We start from the raw sequence: 13088 nt of genomic DNA on the forward strand, positions 1-13088 counted from the left end.
GTACTTCGGTACTAGCCGACAAAGTACCCAGGACATCTTCAAAGAGTGGTGTCTCAGAAAGGTAGCGTCCATTATTAACCTCCATCACCCAGGACATGACCTGGTCTCAGTGTTACCATCAGGTAGAAAGTACAAAAGACCGAAGGCACAGACTCAGCGATTCAGGAACAGCTTCTTCTCTTCTTCCTAAATGGACATTGAACCGTTGGACACTACTTCACTTTTAAAAAAATATTTATACATTTAATCTATTCAATATATAGTACCTATACTATAAAATTACTTCTTCTTCTTCTTCTTCTTCTTCTTCTTCTTCTCCTTCTTCTTCTTCTTCTTCTTCTTCTTCTTCTTCTTCTTCTTCTTCTTCTTCTTCTTATTATTATTATTATTATTATTATTATTATTATTATTATTATTATTAATATTATTAATTTTTTGTGTTTTTGTTTTTTTCTTCGATATTATGATTTGCTGCCGTTAATGTAACAAACTTCACGACACATGCCGGTGATAATAAACCTGTTTCAGATTCTGATTCCCCCATTTCAGACTTCACACTCACAAATGAATGTTAACGTTGAATGAAGGGCCTGTTTCTGTGCTGTACTGTTCCATGTTCTCTGTTCCCTGTTCAGAAGAACGAGAGGAGATCTCAGGGAAACACAAAATTATTTCAGGGCTCAACAGGCAGGATTAAATGAGGATGTTTCCCCTGTCTGAGGAGTGAAGAACTGGGTAGGGGGTGGGGGGATGGCTGGTGGTGGGAGTCTGTGGAGTCTCGTCATACAGTTAATTTAAAGTCACACAGCCATTCGTTGTAGAGTATAGAATTTTTGCACTTTGGCCCATCACCTCTGTGCTGACCTATTTACCCACCTATACTCATCCCAATGGTCGACATTAGGTCAGTCTCCTTCTGTGTCTTGCCTGTTACAGTGTCAGTTCAAGTGTATTTTAAACAGAGGACTGGAGGCCCGTGACCTTCGGAAGTCCGTGCTGGTGTCGCGGTTGTTTGTCATTCATATTAATGATTTGGGTGAGAATGTAGGTGACAAAGTTAGTAGGTTTGTGGATGACACTAACAATCACGGTACAGTGAACAACGAAGAGGGATCTCTATGTTTAGAGATCAACTTGATCAACTCCAGAGTTGGGTGCAGTGACATGTTGAAAAATAGTTCTTGGCGGGTACGTGGATAAGAAAGGTGGAAACGAATAACTGGTAAATGGGATTAGCTCAAGTTGGTTGACAAGAGCTGCCCGAGTCTCCTCCCGATCCCTGGGACCGCGCTGCCCGAGTGTTCCCATAGTCCCCGGGGATTCTCTAATTCTCTGCTTTCTCCCCACCACTCCAGCCTCTGTCACCCTGGATTTGGAAACGGCGAGTCCGTGGCTCGAGATGTCTGACGATAGGAAGAATGTGAGACGGACCCGGACCCGAAGGGATCTCCCTGACACCGGGTAGAGATTCACAGACTGAGCTTGTGTGCTGGGATCAGAGGGATCTACATCAGGGAGACATTACTGTGAGGTGGCTGTGGCTGGGAATCGGGTCTGGTGGCTGGGAATCGCCGTAGAGTCTGTGGAAACGAAGGGAGGGGTCGGACTGAGACTAGAGACCCGATTCTGGGCCATCAGACGTTATTGTGACGTGTTCCAGCGGGGCTATGACGTGATCAATGTTGACACCACCCCTGAATCCCGTCTCCCTACCGATCCCATTCCAGGAAGGGTGGCAGACCTCCAATTAATCTACTACGTTAGCATCAACTTCGACCTCTGTAATTGTAAGAACAATTGTCCCATTTCAATCAGTAAAGCCAAAGAAGGGGGCGACCTAACTGCACCACAGCACAATCTGAAAGCCTGTGCTTGTAGCACACCAAGAGATGTTACATTTGAAGATGAAGCTGATTCAGTCATAATCAAGTACAGATCGAACTAAACAAATATAAACGGTCAACAAATATTTCCGTGTTGCACCTGAAGAATACCCACATAAATATCTGGAGATATTTAATGCTCCTTTACATTTATCAATTATTTTACTGATATGGTGCTTCCATGTCTGCTTATTATCCATTCTGTTCGGCAGTTGCCGCCGATTGAACGCGGTGCCCGGCCGGAGTTCTAGTTCCAGTAAAGTGTGTTTTTTGTGCTTTATGTGTAGCAGTTTCTATTAAGAACAATTCATGTTATTTATCACCCTTTATATTACCCTACAATGGCATCATAACAATGGGGCTTGTGGTGGCGGATGGGGGAATCTGTCACCTTCAGTTCTGAGATCAGTACACAGTCACTATCCAATTTCCTTCTGACTCTAGTCCTTGAGTCCCGGCTAGTCCTGCCTTTCTCGATTAATCACGTCCTTTCTGTGGCGGCTGTCCATAGATGCGCACAGTACTCCAAATGTGATCTCCAAAACATAGAACAATGCAGCAGGGAACAGTCCCTTCTGCTCACTGTGTTCTTCTGAACCAATTGAACTGGTCATTTCCTGCCTTACTAAACCAATCCCTTCAGTCTATGCAAGGTCCACATCCCTCCATTCTCCACACATTGACATGGCATCCGATAGCCCCCAGTGCATCTGCCTCCACCTCTACCCCTGGTATTCAGTCCATTCAATCACCCCTATGGGTATGAGAAAATAACTTGCAACGTACATCTCCTTTAAACATTCTGAGTCAGCTTTAACATCACTCTCATAAGTAAGTTGTTCTTTTTACAGCAGCTGTCAGGAAAATATAAAGATGACACTAAATTACAAAATAAACTAACAGTGCAAGAAAGGACCAATGAGGCCCTGTTCTCCTTTACACCCGGAGCACGTGTCCTCTGGTATTGGACATTTCAACATCAGGTTGTCCACCCTCTCTGTTCCTCTGACGCACTGACTCTCCCACGTGCACCTGGATTATCCTGGAGCAAATATCATTTTCAGAATTTCCCCAAATGACTGCCTAATATTTTAATAATGAAAAAAAATTCACCGTTCAAAGTGAAATTATTATTACAGTTTGTATAAAAGAAACATCCTTGATATGTGTTGTTCTTTCTATTGGATTTCACTTTAGATTATGAGGACACTTAGTCCTCGTTTATTGTCATTTAGTAATGCATGCATTAAGAGATGATACAATGTTCCTCCAGTATGATATCACAGAAACACAAGACAGACCAAAACTAACTGAAAAAAATACATAATTATAACATATAGTTACAACAGTGCAAAGCAATACCGTAATTTGATAAGAGCAGATCATGGATACGGTAAAAATAAAAGCCTCAAACTCCTCGATAGCCCATCAGCTCACGTAGACGGTAGAAGGAAGAAAAACTCTTCGTGCCATGAACCTCCAGCGCTGTAAAATGTCCGGATGCAGCCTCTGGAAGCAACCGACCACAGCCAACTCTGAGTCCGTCCGAAAACTTCGAGCCTCCGACACTGAGCACCGTCTCTGCCGAGCTCTTCGAACCCGGCCCCGGCCGCCAAGCAACAGGAAAAGCCGAAGATTCGGGGCCTTTTTCTCCGGAGATTTTTCGATCGCACAGTAGCAGCGGCAGCGAAACAGGCATGTCAGAAACTTCACTAGATGTTCCTCGGTGTTTCTCACGTCCGTCCCCATCAAATCAGGATTGTTCACTGCCTCCTACTTAACAGATAACAGATATTCATTCTGGAGTGGCCGCGCGCGCTGCCGTCGCTCCGCCATCTCCACTTGGTACAATCTGTAGGGTTTTGGGGGTGATTTAGTTTTCATTAGAACAAAGAAGCAGAGAGGGATTTAGTTCTCAATTCTCTACACCAAATTCCAAACTAGTTAGTGGCGGGAACGTCCATTAATTTGGAGTGTCAACCACCTTGTATTCAAAGCCCACCCTGTTTATATTCACGTTAGCCAATCATTCAAGGCGAAGGCGGAAACTGGTGTGTTTGACTTTGGATTATCCAACCAGCACCAGACTAGAACTCCCGCTGTCTTGTGGGAAAGTCGGTCTGTGAGGTTGGTGGGCGGGAATAGGGATAGATGGACATATTCACAGACTAATGGGTGGCTGGCATTTCAGAGTAGTTCGTAGACTAACATCTGGCAAGTCCAGGACAGTGGTTTGCCCCTCCCTAGGAACACACTATCCTAATGTCCCAGACCTGCCGGTTGATGGGACAGTCGGCCCCGGAATAACTACTGGTAGATCAGGCGGTGAATCTGAGGAGTTGGCCTCCGAACTGGAGATAGTGAGGCCGCCTCCGGCTTGTGCTCAGGAAGCGGCTTTATTAATAAAATGAGGCACCGAGGGGAGAGAATATTTCACCGCCCTCATTATCTGTTCCCTGAATTTTGACTGAGTCACCGCGTAATTAAATGTGTTTGTGCAGCAGCTGAAATTACTCAGCAAAACTGCGACGGAGATAAAGATCCATTTGGAATCATTGAAACTGAATCCTTCCCCTGAGACCTGATAATATATGAAGTTTACAACCAGTGTCATCCACAGGAGGATGAAGCTGCCGGAGAGGGTGAAGAGTAAAACCACAGACCTCCTCCTGCTCTCCATCTCCGGGTCACTGCGGTTCTCCCCCTTGCTCTGACCCTTCAGCCCCTTACGGACCCGACTGGCCACTAAAATGTGCCTGACTGTCAGAGCGTTGAGCAGCAGAATCCCAGCGAAAGGGAGGAACGGAGTTAAAACCGTATCGAGCCAGTCATATCCTACCCACCAGGCGTCAGTGAAATAATTGTCCTTGTGAATACAGAACCACGGTACATTGTCGATGATCACTCTGGGTTCCCATGTGAAGTATCGGGGAACGTTTCTCAGACAGGACAGTAGGCCGGTTGTTGTCAGAACCACAGCCGCAGTTTTCCCGGTGCAATATTTTGTTTTCAGTTTCGGGCAGCAAATGGCGACAAACCGATCAAAGGTGAAAGTGACGGTGAACCAGACAGAACAGTGTATGGCTGCGAACCTCAGTACATCGATAACACTGCACACAGGGGTGATGCCCAGAAAACTCCACGGGAAATAATACACTCTGAATCGAATCAAAATGACCTCGGTGACAACGGTCAGTAGATCGGCCGCTGACATGGCCACCAGGTAGCGAGTGGTGCAGGTAGAGAGGCCGCACTTCCCACGAGACAGGATCACGATCGCCACTAAATTCACTGCGTGAGGGAAAGGGGGAGAAGAGGAGGGAGAGAGGGAGGGAGGTGGAAAGGCGAAGGGGCAGAGAGAGTGAAGGAGAGAGAGAGATAACAGACAGAGGGCATTACTGAACGCATTCCTCAAGGGATCGGGTTTCAGCTAAAGACCAGGAGTTGTGGAGTCAGTGCACGGCTGCTAATCTAACACGAGACACTGGTCACACTGTCTCTGACCTGCCTTCTTCAGTGCGGAGATAAGACAATGTGTGGACAATCGTCGGCGATAAAAGCGATCTGCATGAACAACATAGCTCGGTGCTGATCGCGATTCCAGTCCCTGTCGTGGCCGGTTTCACTGATTTAACCGTGACTTACCTGGCCCCTGGAAAATCGAAAATGATGGAGCCGATAAGGCATACAGAGGAGAGGAACACACACAAAACACTGGAGGGACTCAGCAGGTCAGGCAGCATTCTGTACATGGAATTAAACAAATTTTGGTATTGGGCCGAGACTTTTCTCCAGGATGAAGCGGTGTCCTGGAGAAAATATACGACGCGTCTCAAAGGGAAAGCAGGAACAACTTTGTAACCTGAGGCTGAGCGGCTCCGTTAATGGATTAATTCTACAGCGCAGCTCAATTCGGCAACTCTCGTCAGCAGATCCGTGGACACTGGCTCAGGTAATCAGACCCAATTATTGACCAACAGGCAGTGAGATCCGACTGTGACCAACTCCACAGGGAGACGCCAAACACAGGACCAGGGTTTCTCTCTGATCAATAACTCAGAAACAGTGAACTTTACAATGTTATCCTCTCCCAGTCACAGCTTGCGGGAGAGCTGCCTGTCCCCACACTGGGACAATTCCGGACAAGGTGTCATTGAAGGCAAGAACAACGTTCGAGTCGATCCCGTCAGTTTAATGAGAGACAGGAGTTCAGTTCCGCTTGTCATTAAATATGAAACGTCAGAGTGTTGAACTGACAGGATCAATATCTCTGACGGATATTTCTACAATGATCATCAAGTTAGAAGCTTGTCAAATAATCAGGAACAGATTCATATGGTTAACACACAGAAATAACGAACATGAATTGCTCTGCTCACTCACCAGGAACTCCAATGACGGCAATGAACATGTACAATATTTTCTCCACACTCTCGTACCTATCCAACATTGCAGACATTTTCTCTGTCCAGTGATTTGTCCTCCTGTGCTACAGACGATCTCTCGGAATGAGATGTTAAGGCAGCACATGCCTGCGGTTTTTAATACCATTTAGCGACTCCAGAGGGACACATTTCAACAGATTTAAAAATAACTGTTTTAAAATTATTTACAAACCAATTACGTCAGGCAGATGCAATCCCCGTGGTGACAGATTGCGATTAAATAATTAAGTAGCACAATGTTTGGACTGTTTGTGTGAATTAGTTTGTCCCAACAAAGGTGACTAAACCTTCAGTGGTTTCCTAGCAATTCAATGTGCTCCCACTGTAAATATGTACTTCAATGGAGCCAATTGAGAGACACAGAATATTGAAGTAAATTACGTCATTGTAGCTTGTAAAATTGTATTGAATCACCTACTGTTACCATTCTCCTCCAGAGGATAAACTCTTGGAATAGATTGTGTTTGGGGGACTCTAACGAGGGGGTCGCCAAGAAAAGATCTGCTTGTGATGGTGAATAAACACTTCCATATCCACAAAACCCTTCAGCATCTTCAGTGACTTAGTCACAGTCAGAACATTTCAGTGCTCGTCCGGGACCCACCCTTAACCCTAATACATGGCCATAAAGTCTAGTAGGGGGTTGAGTATGTTTCAATCATATCACCACGTATGTGTTAAAGAACACGGCGGAGCGCTGGAGAGGCGGATTAGAAAGTGTATAGCGTGTTTCTGTGTCTCTATGTGGATCGACCCATTGTCTCTGCCTGACCATGCCTGACTATACACGTATCCACAGATCTCGAGTTCAATTTATCCCCTCGGTTCAGTTCCTTCTCATCTGTCCCCGCAAACTGCACATGCTCTCGAACTCTCATTACAAACACTTCACAAAATGGCTGCCTGAACCATTAAAATCAAGAGCAGAGGTCAAAATTGAAATTGCATTCATGATTAATCTGTGTACAAATGAAGCAACATTGAGATTCGTCAGAGCTCCAAATCAGCAGACACACTTCCACATTGGATCATCTCAGAGCAAAATTATTTCAAATAGTTCACAAAACGGCTGCCTCTGCCTTAAAAAATAGCAAGAACAAGCTTCAACGTTCAAAATGCATTTATTAATGAATTATCTCTAAATATAACAAGTCTGATAGTCGTCACCCCTCCAAATCCTCAGAACCTTGAAATACATACACACCCCAAATGTGTGCTCCAAAAACCACCGAACCTCCAAATTCCGTATGCACCCTGAAATCCGCCGACGTTCCCAAATCTCCTTGTGCAACTAAGTTAAAGTGTGCCCTCAATCCGCATGCATCCCAATATTAGCTGGCAAACACCCATTCCTGTCCACATTCCCAAATCCCTGTTCATCCACCATATTCTCCAAAGCACACCTAAATCAGTACATATTATAAAATCCGTCTGCACCCCCGAATCCGCTGCGCACCTGAACCCACTGATTTTCCCACATGCACATTAGATTATCCCAGCGCAAGAATCATTTCAAATAGTTCACAAAAGGACTGCTTACATAAAAAAACAGCAAGTACAGAGATCAAAGTTCATATCGCGTTTATCTTTAAAAGAAACAACCTTGTGATTCGACACATCTCCAAATCCAACAGTAGTGTTCACCCCCGAATCCGCCAACACCCCCAACTCTGCATACATCAGCAAATCCGTGTGCACCCATAAATCTCTTTCATGTGCGTACGTGCAACGGACTTGGCCAATCAGAACACACGTGGCCCCTTTCCCCATGAAAACAAAGTCCAAGCCATTCCGATTTGCAATGCCACTTTACGAACCGTCACCGATTTCGCCAACAATTCAGATATTGCTTGTAGGGTTTGTTCGAGAGTATAAGTAATTTCATTTGCTAACTTTTCCAATGCTGCTGCCATGTTAATGAGCTCCGGAGCTGCCTTGCTGATTTCCTTGGCAAGTGTCACCTTCCCTGTGTGGTTAAGAATGCATTGAGTTCAGGAGCCGAGAGGTAACGGTACAGCTATATAGGACCCTGGGCAGACTCCACTTGGAGCGCTTTGCTCACCTCACCACAGGAATGATGTGGAAACTATAGAAAGGGTGCAGAGGAGATCCACAAGGATGTTGTCTTGGTTGAGGAGCATGGCTTAGAGAATAGGTTGAGAGAACTTGGCCTTTTCTCCTTAGAGCGACGGAGGATGAGAGGTAACCTGATAGATGTGCATAATGTGATGAGAGACATTGATCGTGTGGATAGTCAGAGGCTTTTCCCCAGGGTTGAAATGGCTAACAGGAGAGGCCATCGTTTTAAGGTGCTTGGAAGAAGGGCCAGAGGAGATGTCAGGGGTAAGTTTTTTTTTTTGTGGTGAGTGCGTGGAATTAGCTGCCGGCGATGGAGGTGGAGACGGATACAATAGGGTACTTTACGAGAGTCATGGTTAGGTCTACGGAGCTAGAAAAATAGAGGGCTATGGGTGACCGGACTTAATTTCTAAAGTAGTTACATGTTCGGCATTGCATTATGGGCCGAAGGGCCTATAATGTGCTGTAGGTTTTCTATCTTTCTACGTTTCTATGAGGACATCACCAAGTCTTTTTAACCTTGGTTAACATTGTTGTCCCGGGGCAAATCATTCTCTACAACACTCATTTTCAAATTTATATCTTCATCCAGACAAAGTGACATTCTGACTGTACTGATAAGGGAATGAAAGGGGTCTATGTTTCCAAGTCCCATCAGCCCTGTGCCAGAACCCAAACATATCCTGGCCTGAGGACCTGGACCAGTTAAAGTAACAGTTCATCGGTATTTCATTGAATATCACAGTTAAACGGGACACATCCATTTCTACATGTGCCAGGACACCCATACAAACTCAGCAGCTTGAATGTTTGTGGCGACCACATCCGTCCGGGAAAGGACAAGAGCTAATCCAACCGACACCATTCGGTCTCTCAGTGGTTTTATCTTTTTCCCGTCGTCAAGCAGCTTCTTGCAGTGAGAGGCGTGAATCCACGACGGCCTTTCTCTCACCATGATTAGTGACCAGCAATACCGGAAATGGTACTTCAAACCGAGGCTCCAAACACATCTCCCTTTTAAATGTCCGCACCACCACGTAGGCACCGGTTCACTGTAGTAGCATTTGACGGTCTCTACAGTTTGCTGGGCCTCTCTTACCTGTTGCTGATATTTAGTGATTTTTTCAGGCGATACGATAATTGAACATGCTCTCATCCAAGTGGTGTACACGCACTTGTTTATTTCCTGATGGCGCATCAGACGGCAGTCCCGTTGTGGGGACAGCCCAATGGTTCCTTTGGCAGTGGCTTCTGTAGTCATCAGAACCAAATGCAGCTCCTATTTCCACTTTAGTTTCATTTCCTCACAAATCTTCCTAAGTATATTCTTAATGATTCCGTTCATATTTTCGACTCGTACCGCCGACTGTGGATGGGAGCGACAATGGAAATTTTGACCCGCTTGTTAGGCTTTGCATACATCTTCAATGACTTTACCAGTGAAATGAGTACCGTTGTCACTGGATAGTTTCCAGGGGATTCCAGATCGCGGGTTACTTCCTTTAAAAAAACATTTTGTCACTGCAGCTGCATCATTTTTTTTCCACAAACAAATGCTTCAGCCCATCGTGAGAACACATAAATAATGTCTAAAACATTCTTTCACCCAAAGTTGGAGATGTCATCAGGACCAACTGCGCAGGTCGCTCGCCTCTGACACCACAAGGGTGGGCCTAACAATACCTGCACAATCTAAAATCCATTGTCTACAATATCAGATATCATTCTTAGAAAGTGTTTCAGTTCTCTGTGAGTCGTTCGCATCCGTCTTTAACAGAAGTCTTAATCGATGACCTTCTGTCCTGGGTACATCCTAGGTAAATAACTTCTGGTTGTAGAAACAAATTTCTGCTTTGATACTTTTTGAACTTTCATAACTGGCTTATGTACCTAGCTTATGGAGCCCTGATCACAAGTTTCCTTTCGGGGGTTTCAACAGGGGGTCTTCTACGTACTGTATTAATGTGGTGCCAACCAGAAAACTGTTCACCTTTTTTTCCGTTTGCAATTTACATGACAAAACGCTGATTTCATCAAAACTATTTTCCAAGAAATCACAAATTCAGAATATGTCAAAAGTTTTGACATCTTTTCTGTTCTATAAAAGAACGGTATCTTGTTAGTTGAACAACTTTTAGGATTGCTCTCAAATTATTCCAATTTAAACAACATTGTTAATTTCAAATTCCCAAACGTAACGGTACACCAATGAGTAATTTTCTCCTGGAATGCAGGCATCTCATATCCGAATACAGATGCACGGATTTCCATCTGCTAAACCAGGATTGCACATTTCCAGTGTGGAATTCGTGTGGCTTTAATATCAATTACATGGAAAACAAATAGGGAAACACACACACACACACACACACACACACACACACACACACACACGCGCGTGCGCACAGAGAGAGAGAGAGAGAGACAAGACAGCACAAAAATCCATGTTTGTATCATTCTTTCATTTCTTCATTCATGTCATTTCATGTATTATCTGAAAATGTATGCAGTACACAATCCTGTGATTCTTCTTCAGATAGTCTCGAAACCAAGATAAGGAAGAACAGCAACATTATCAACAACTCCTCTTCCGCACCAAATGCACAAAAACAAATAAAAACGGAACAGAAACGTTGTCCCCTGCAGCAGTTTTGCGCCACAAAAATAATTGCAAAACTTAAAATAACCAGCCCATTTTCACACGTTATAAAGAAACAGGGACGGTTGTGGGGGGGGGGGGGGGTGGTTACTGCTGCGTGAGGCCCTGACACAATAATACATTTTTAACACAAAAGCGAATTCAAGTCAGAATAAAATATTTCCCTTGATCACCTTATTTTTGGTCTTTCGAAGCCCGAGATTCATTCGAACTCTCTCTTATTATCGATTGAGCAAACACAGAACAACTTTTCCTCTCCCACGCCCACACCGCTCACACACAGAAACACACACACACACACGCACACACACAAACACACACAGAGTTCAACTGTTCAGCAGTGCGCTTATGACTTACAAGGAGAAAGCCATCTCCACACGCTATTCTGGGTGTCAGCTCCTCTACTTAGCGACTGCAACGCTTTTATTCAAGGCCTCGCAATGTGGAGACCTTACCTGTTACACAATGAACATGCCTCCTGCCACATCCCCACTTAGCATATAGCAAAGCACACTGGTATAATTCAGGGTCCATTTGTGACATTACAAGATTTAATACATAAAAAATCTCAAAGTTTCGAATATATTTCAACGGTACTCAACTTCCACACTTATGAATGTCAATTCAATCCATTTATAATAACCGTATCTTGTATTTCCCAATGTGTTGCATTGAACATAGCCATTTTTAGGGTGGTTCGAGACTTTCCTGCATTCCGAAGAAATTTTACGCGTTGTCTTCCTACTTTAGTTTCTACAAGGGGTCCAGCTCCAACCATGTGGTGAACGCACATACAATTTGGACTCCCCCTAGGGAAAACTCTGGATGCAATTCGTGGCTTTTCATCAGCATCATGGGCATTGCATTTTAGATAACGCTGTTGACCTTCCAGGGGGCAATGGGCCATTGTTACATCCTGACAAGTCCCAACCCACTTGGGTTGTGGGCAATCAATGGCAAAATAAACTTCCCGTCCGGAATTGCGTCATTTCTTTGGGGATTCATAACAGTGGGAACGGTACAGTTGGAACAGTTGGAAGTACGGTATTCCAACCGCGTGTTCGACTACCTAGTCATTAGGCGGCGCTGTTGAGCTCGGTGGCAGCTCATCCTGATCAGCACCCCGTCTCCCTTCATTCTGCCACTGCAAACCTTGTTCTGTGATAGGGTCGTTTTAGAACCCTGTTTCCCCTTACCCTCCTCTGTACCTTTCTCCCTCAATCCCTTTTCCCTCATTCACATCATCCCTCTGAGAGCCCATGCTTCAGCATGTGTGGGATTTGAATTGATCAATCATTTCACACACCCTTCTGCTCTCCTCGGTACTGTGCGATACCAAGTTCCTCGGCCAGTTCCTACTCTGTCACGGAGTCAAATTCTGCGGATCCAAAGTAGGACCCAAAACACTGGAGAAAACCGGCCACAACCTCGTCACAGATATAGAAGGTTCCTCCCTTTCCACTGTCTGCAGTCATGCAAAACTTCCACTGTCACCTCTATTAGTCCAGCAGCTTCTCATGGTGCCTTCTGCACATCACCCCGTGTCCCCTAGGCGAGTGCCTGTTCCTCTGGCAGGGCTGAAGGGAAAGCTGAAGTTAGACAGAGAAGGGTTAGCTTCCCCTCCTCCGTTTCATATAAACCGTGAGTTATCCTGTCTGCTGAATGCACTGGGAAAGTTTCCGAGAATTACCTCTCATTCACAGCTCCAGAACTCAATTGGCCCACGTCAAAGGGACGGAATACCGTGTCACACACACCCCACACCCCCGGCTCTGGTGTGTCCTGCAGTCCCTCCATTACTACAGGCACCATTGGGGCACTGAGTGTTGAAGGTTCCACCCACTCTCGGAAAAACCTGCTGGGAGGCGGGCCACTTCCCCAATAATCCTGGCTTTTATACTGTTAGTCCCGGAGTGCAGGGACAGAGGACGGCAGACGTGGCTGTTCCTCATGGAGATCGACTGTAGTGGGTTCCCGGCACGGCCAGCATGGAGGTTGCTGTCTGTGCTGGGCCTTGATGAA

Source organism: Hemitrygon akajei, unplaced genomic scaffold (genome assembly GCF_048418815.1).
Source record: "Hemitrygon akajei unplaced genomic scaffold, sHemAka1.3 Scf000037, whole genome shotgun sequence".
In the NCBI taxonomy this organism is placed as follows: domain Eukaryota; kingdom Metazoa; phylum Chordata; class Chondrichthyes; order Myliobatiformes; family Dasyatidae; genus Hemitrygon; species Hemitrygon akajei.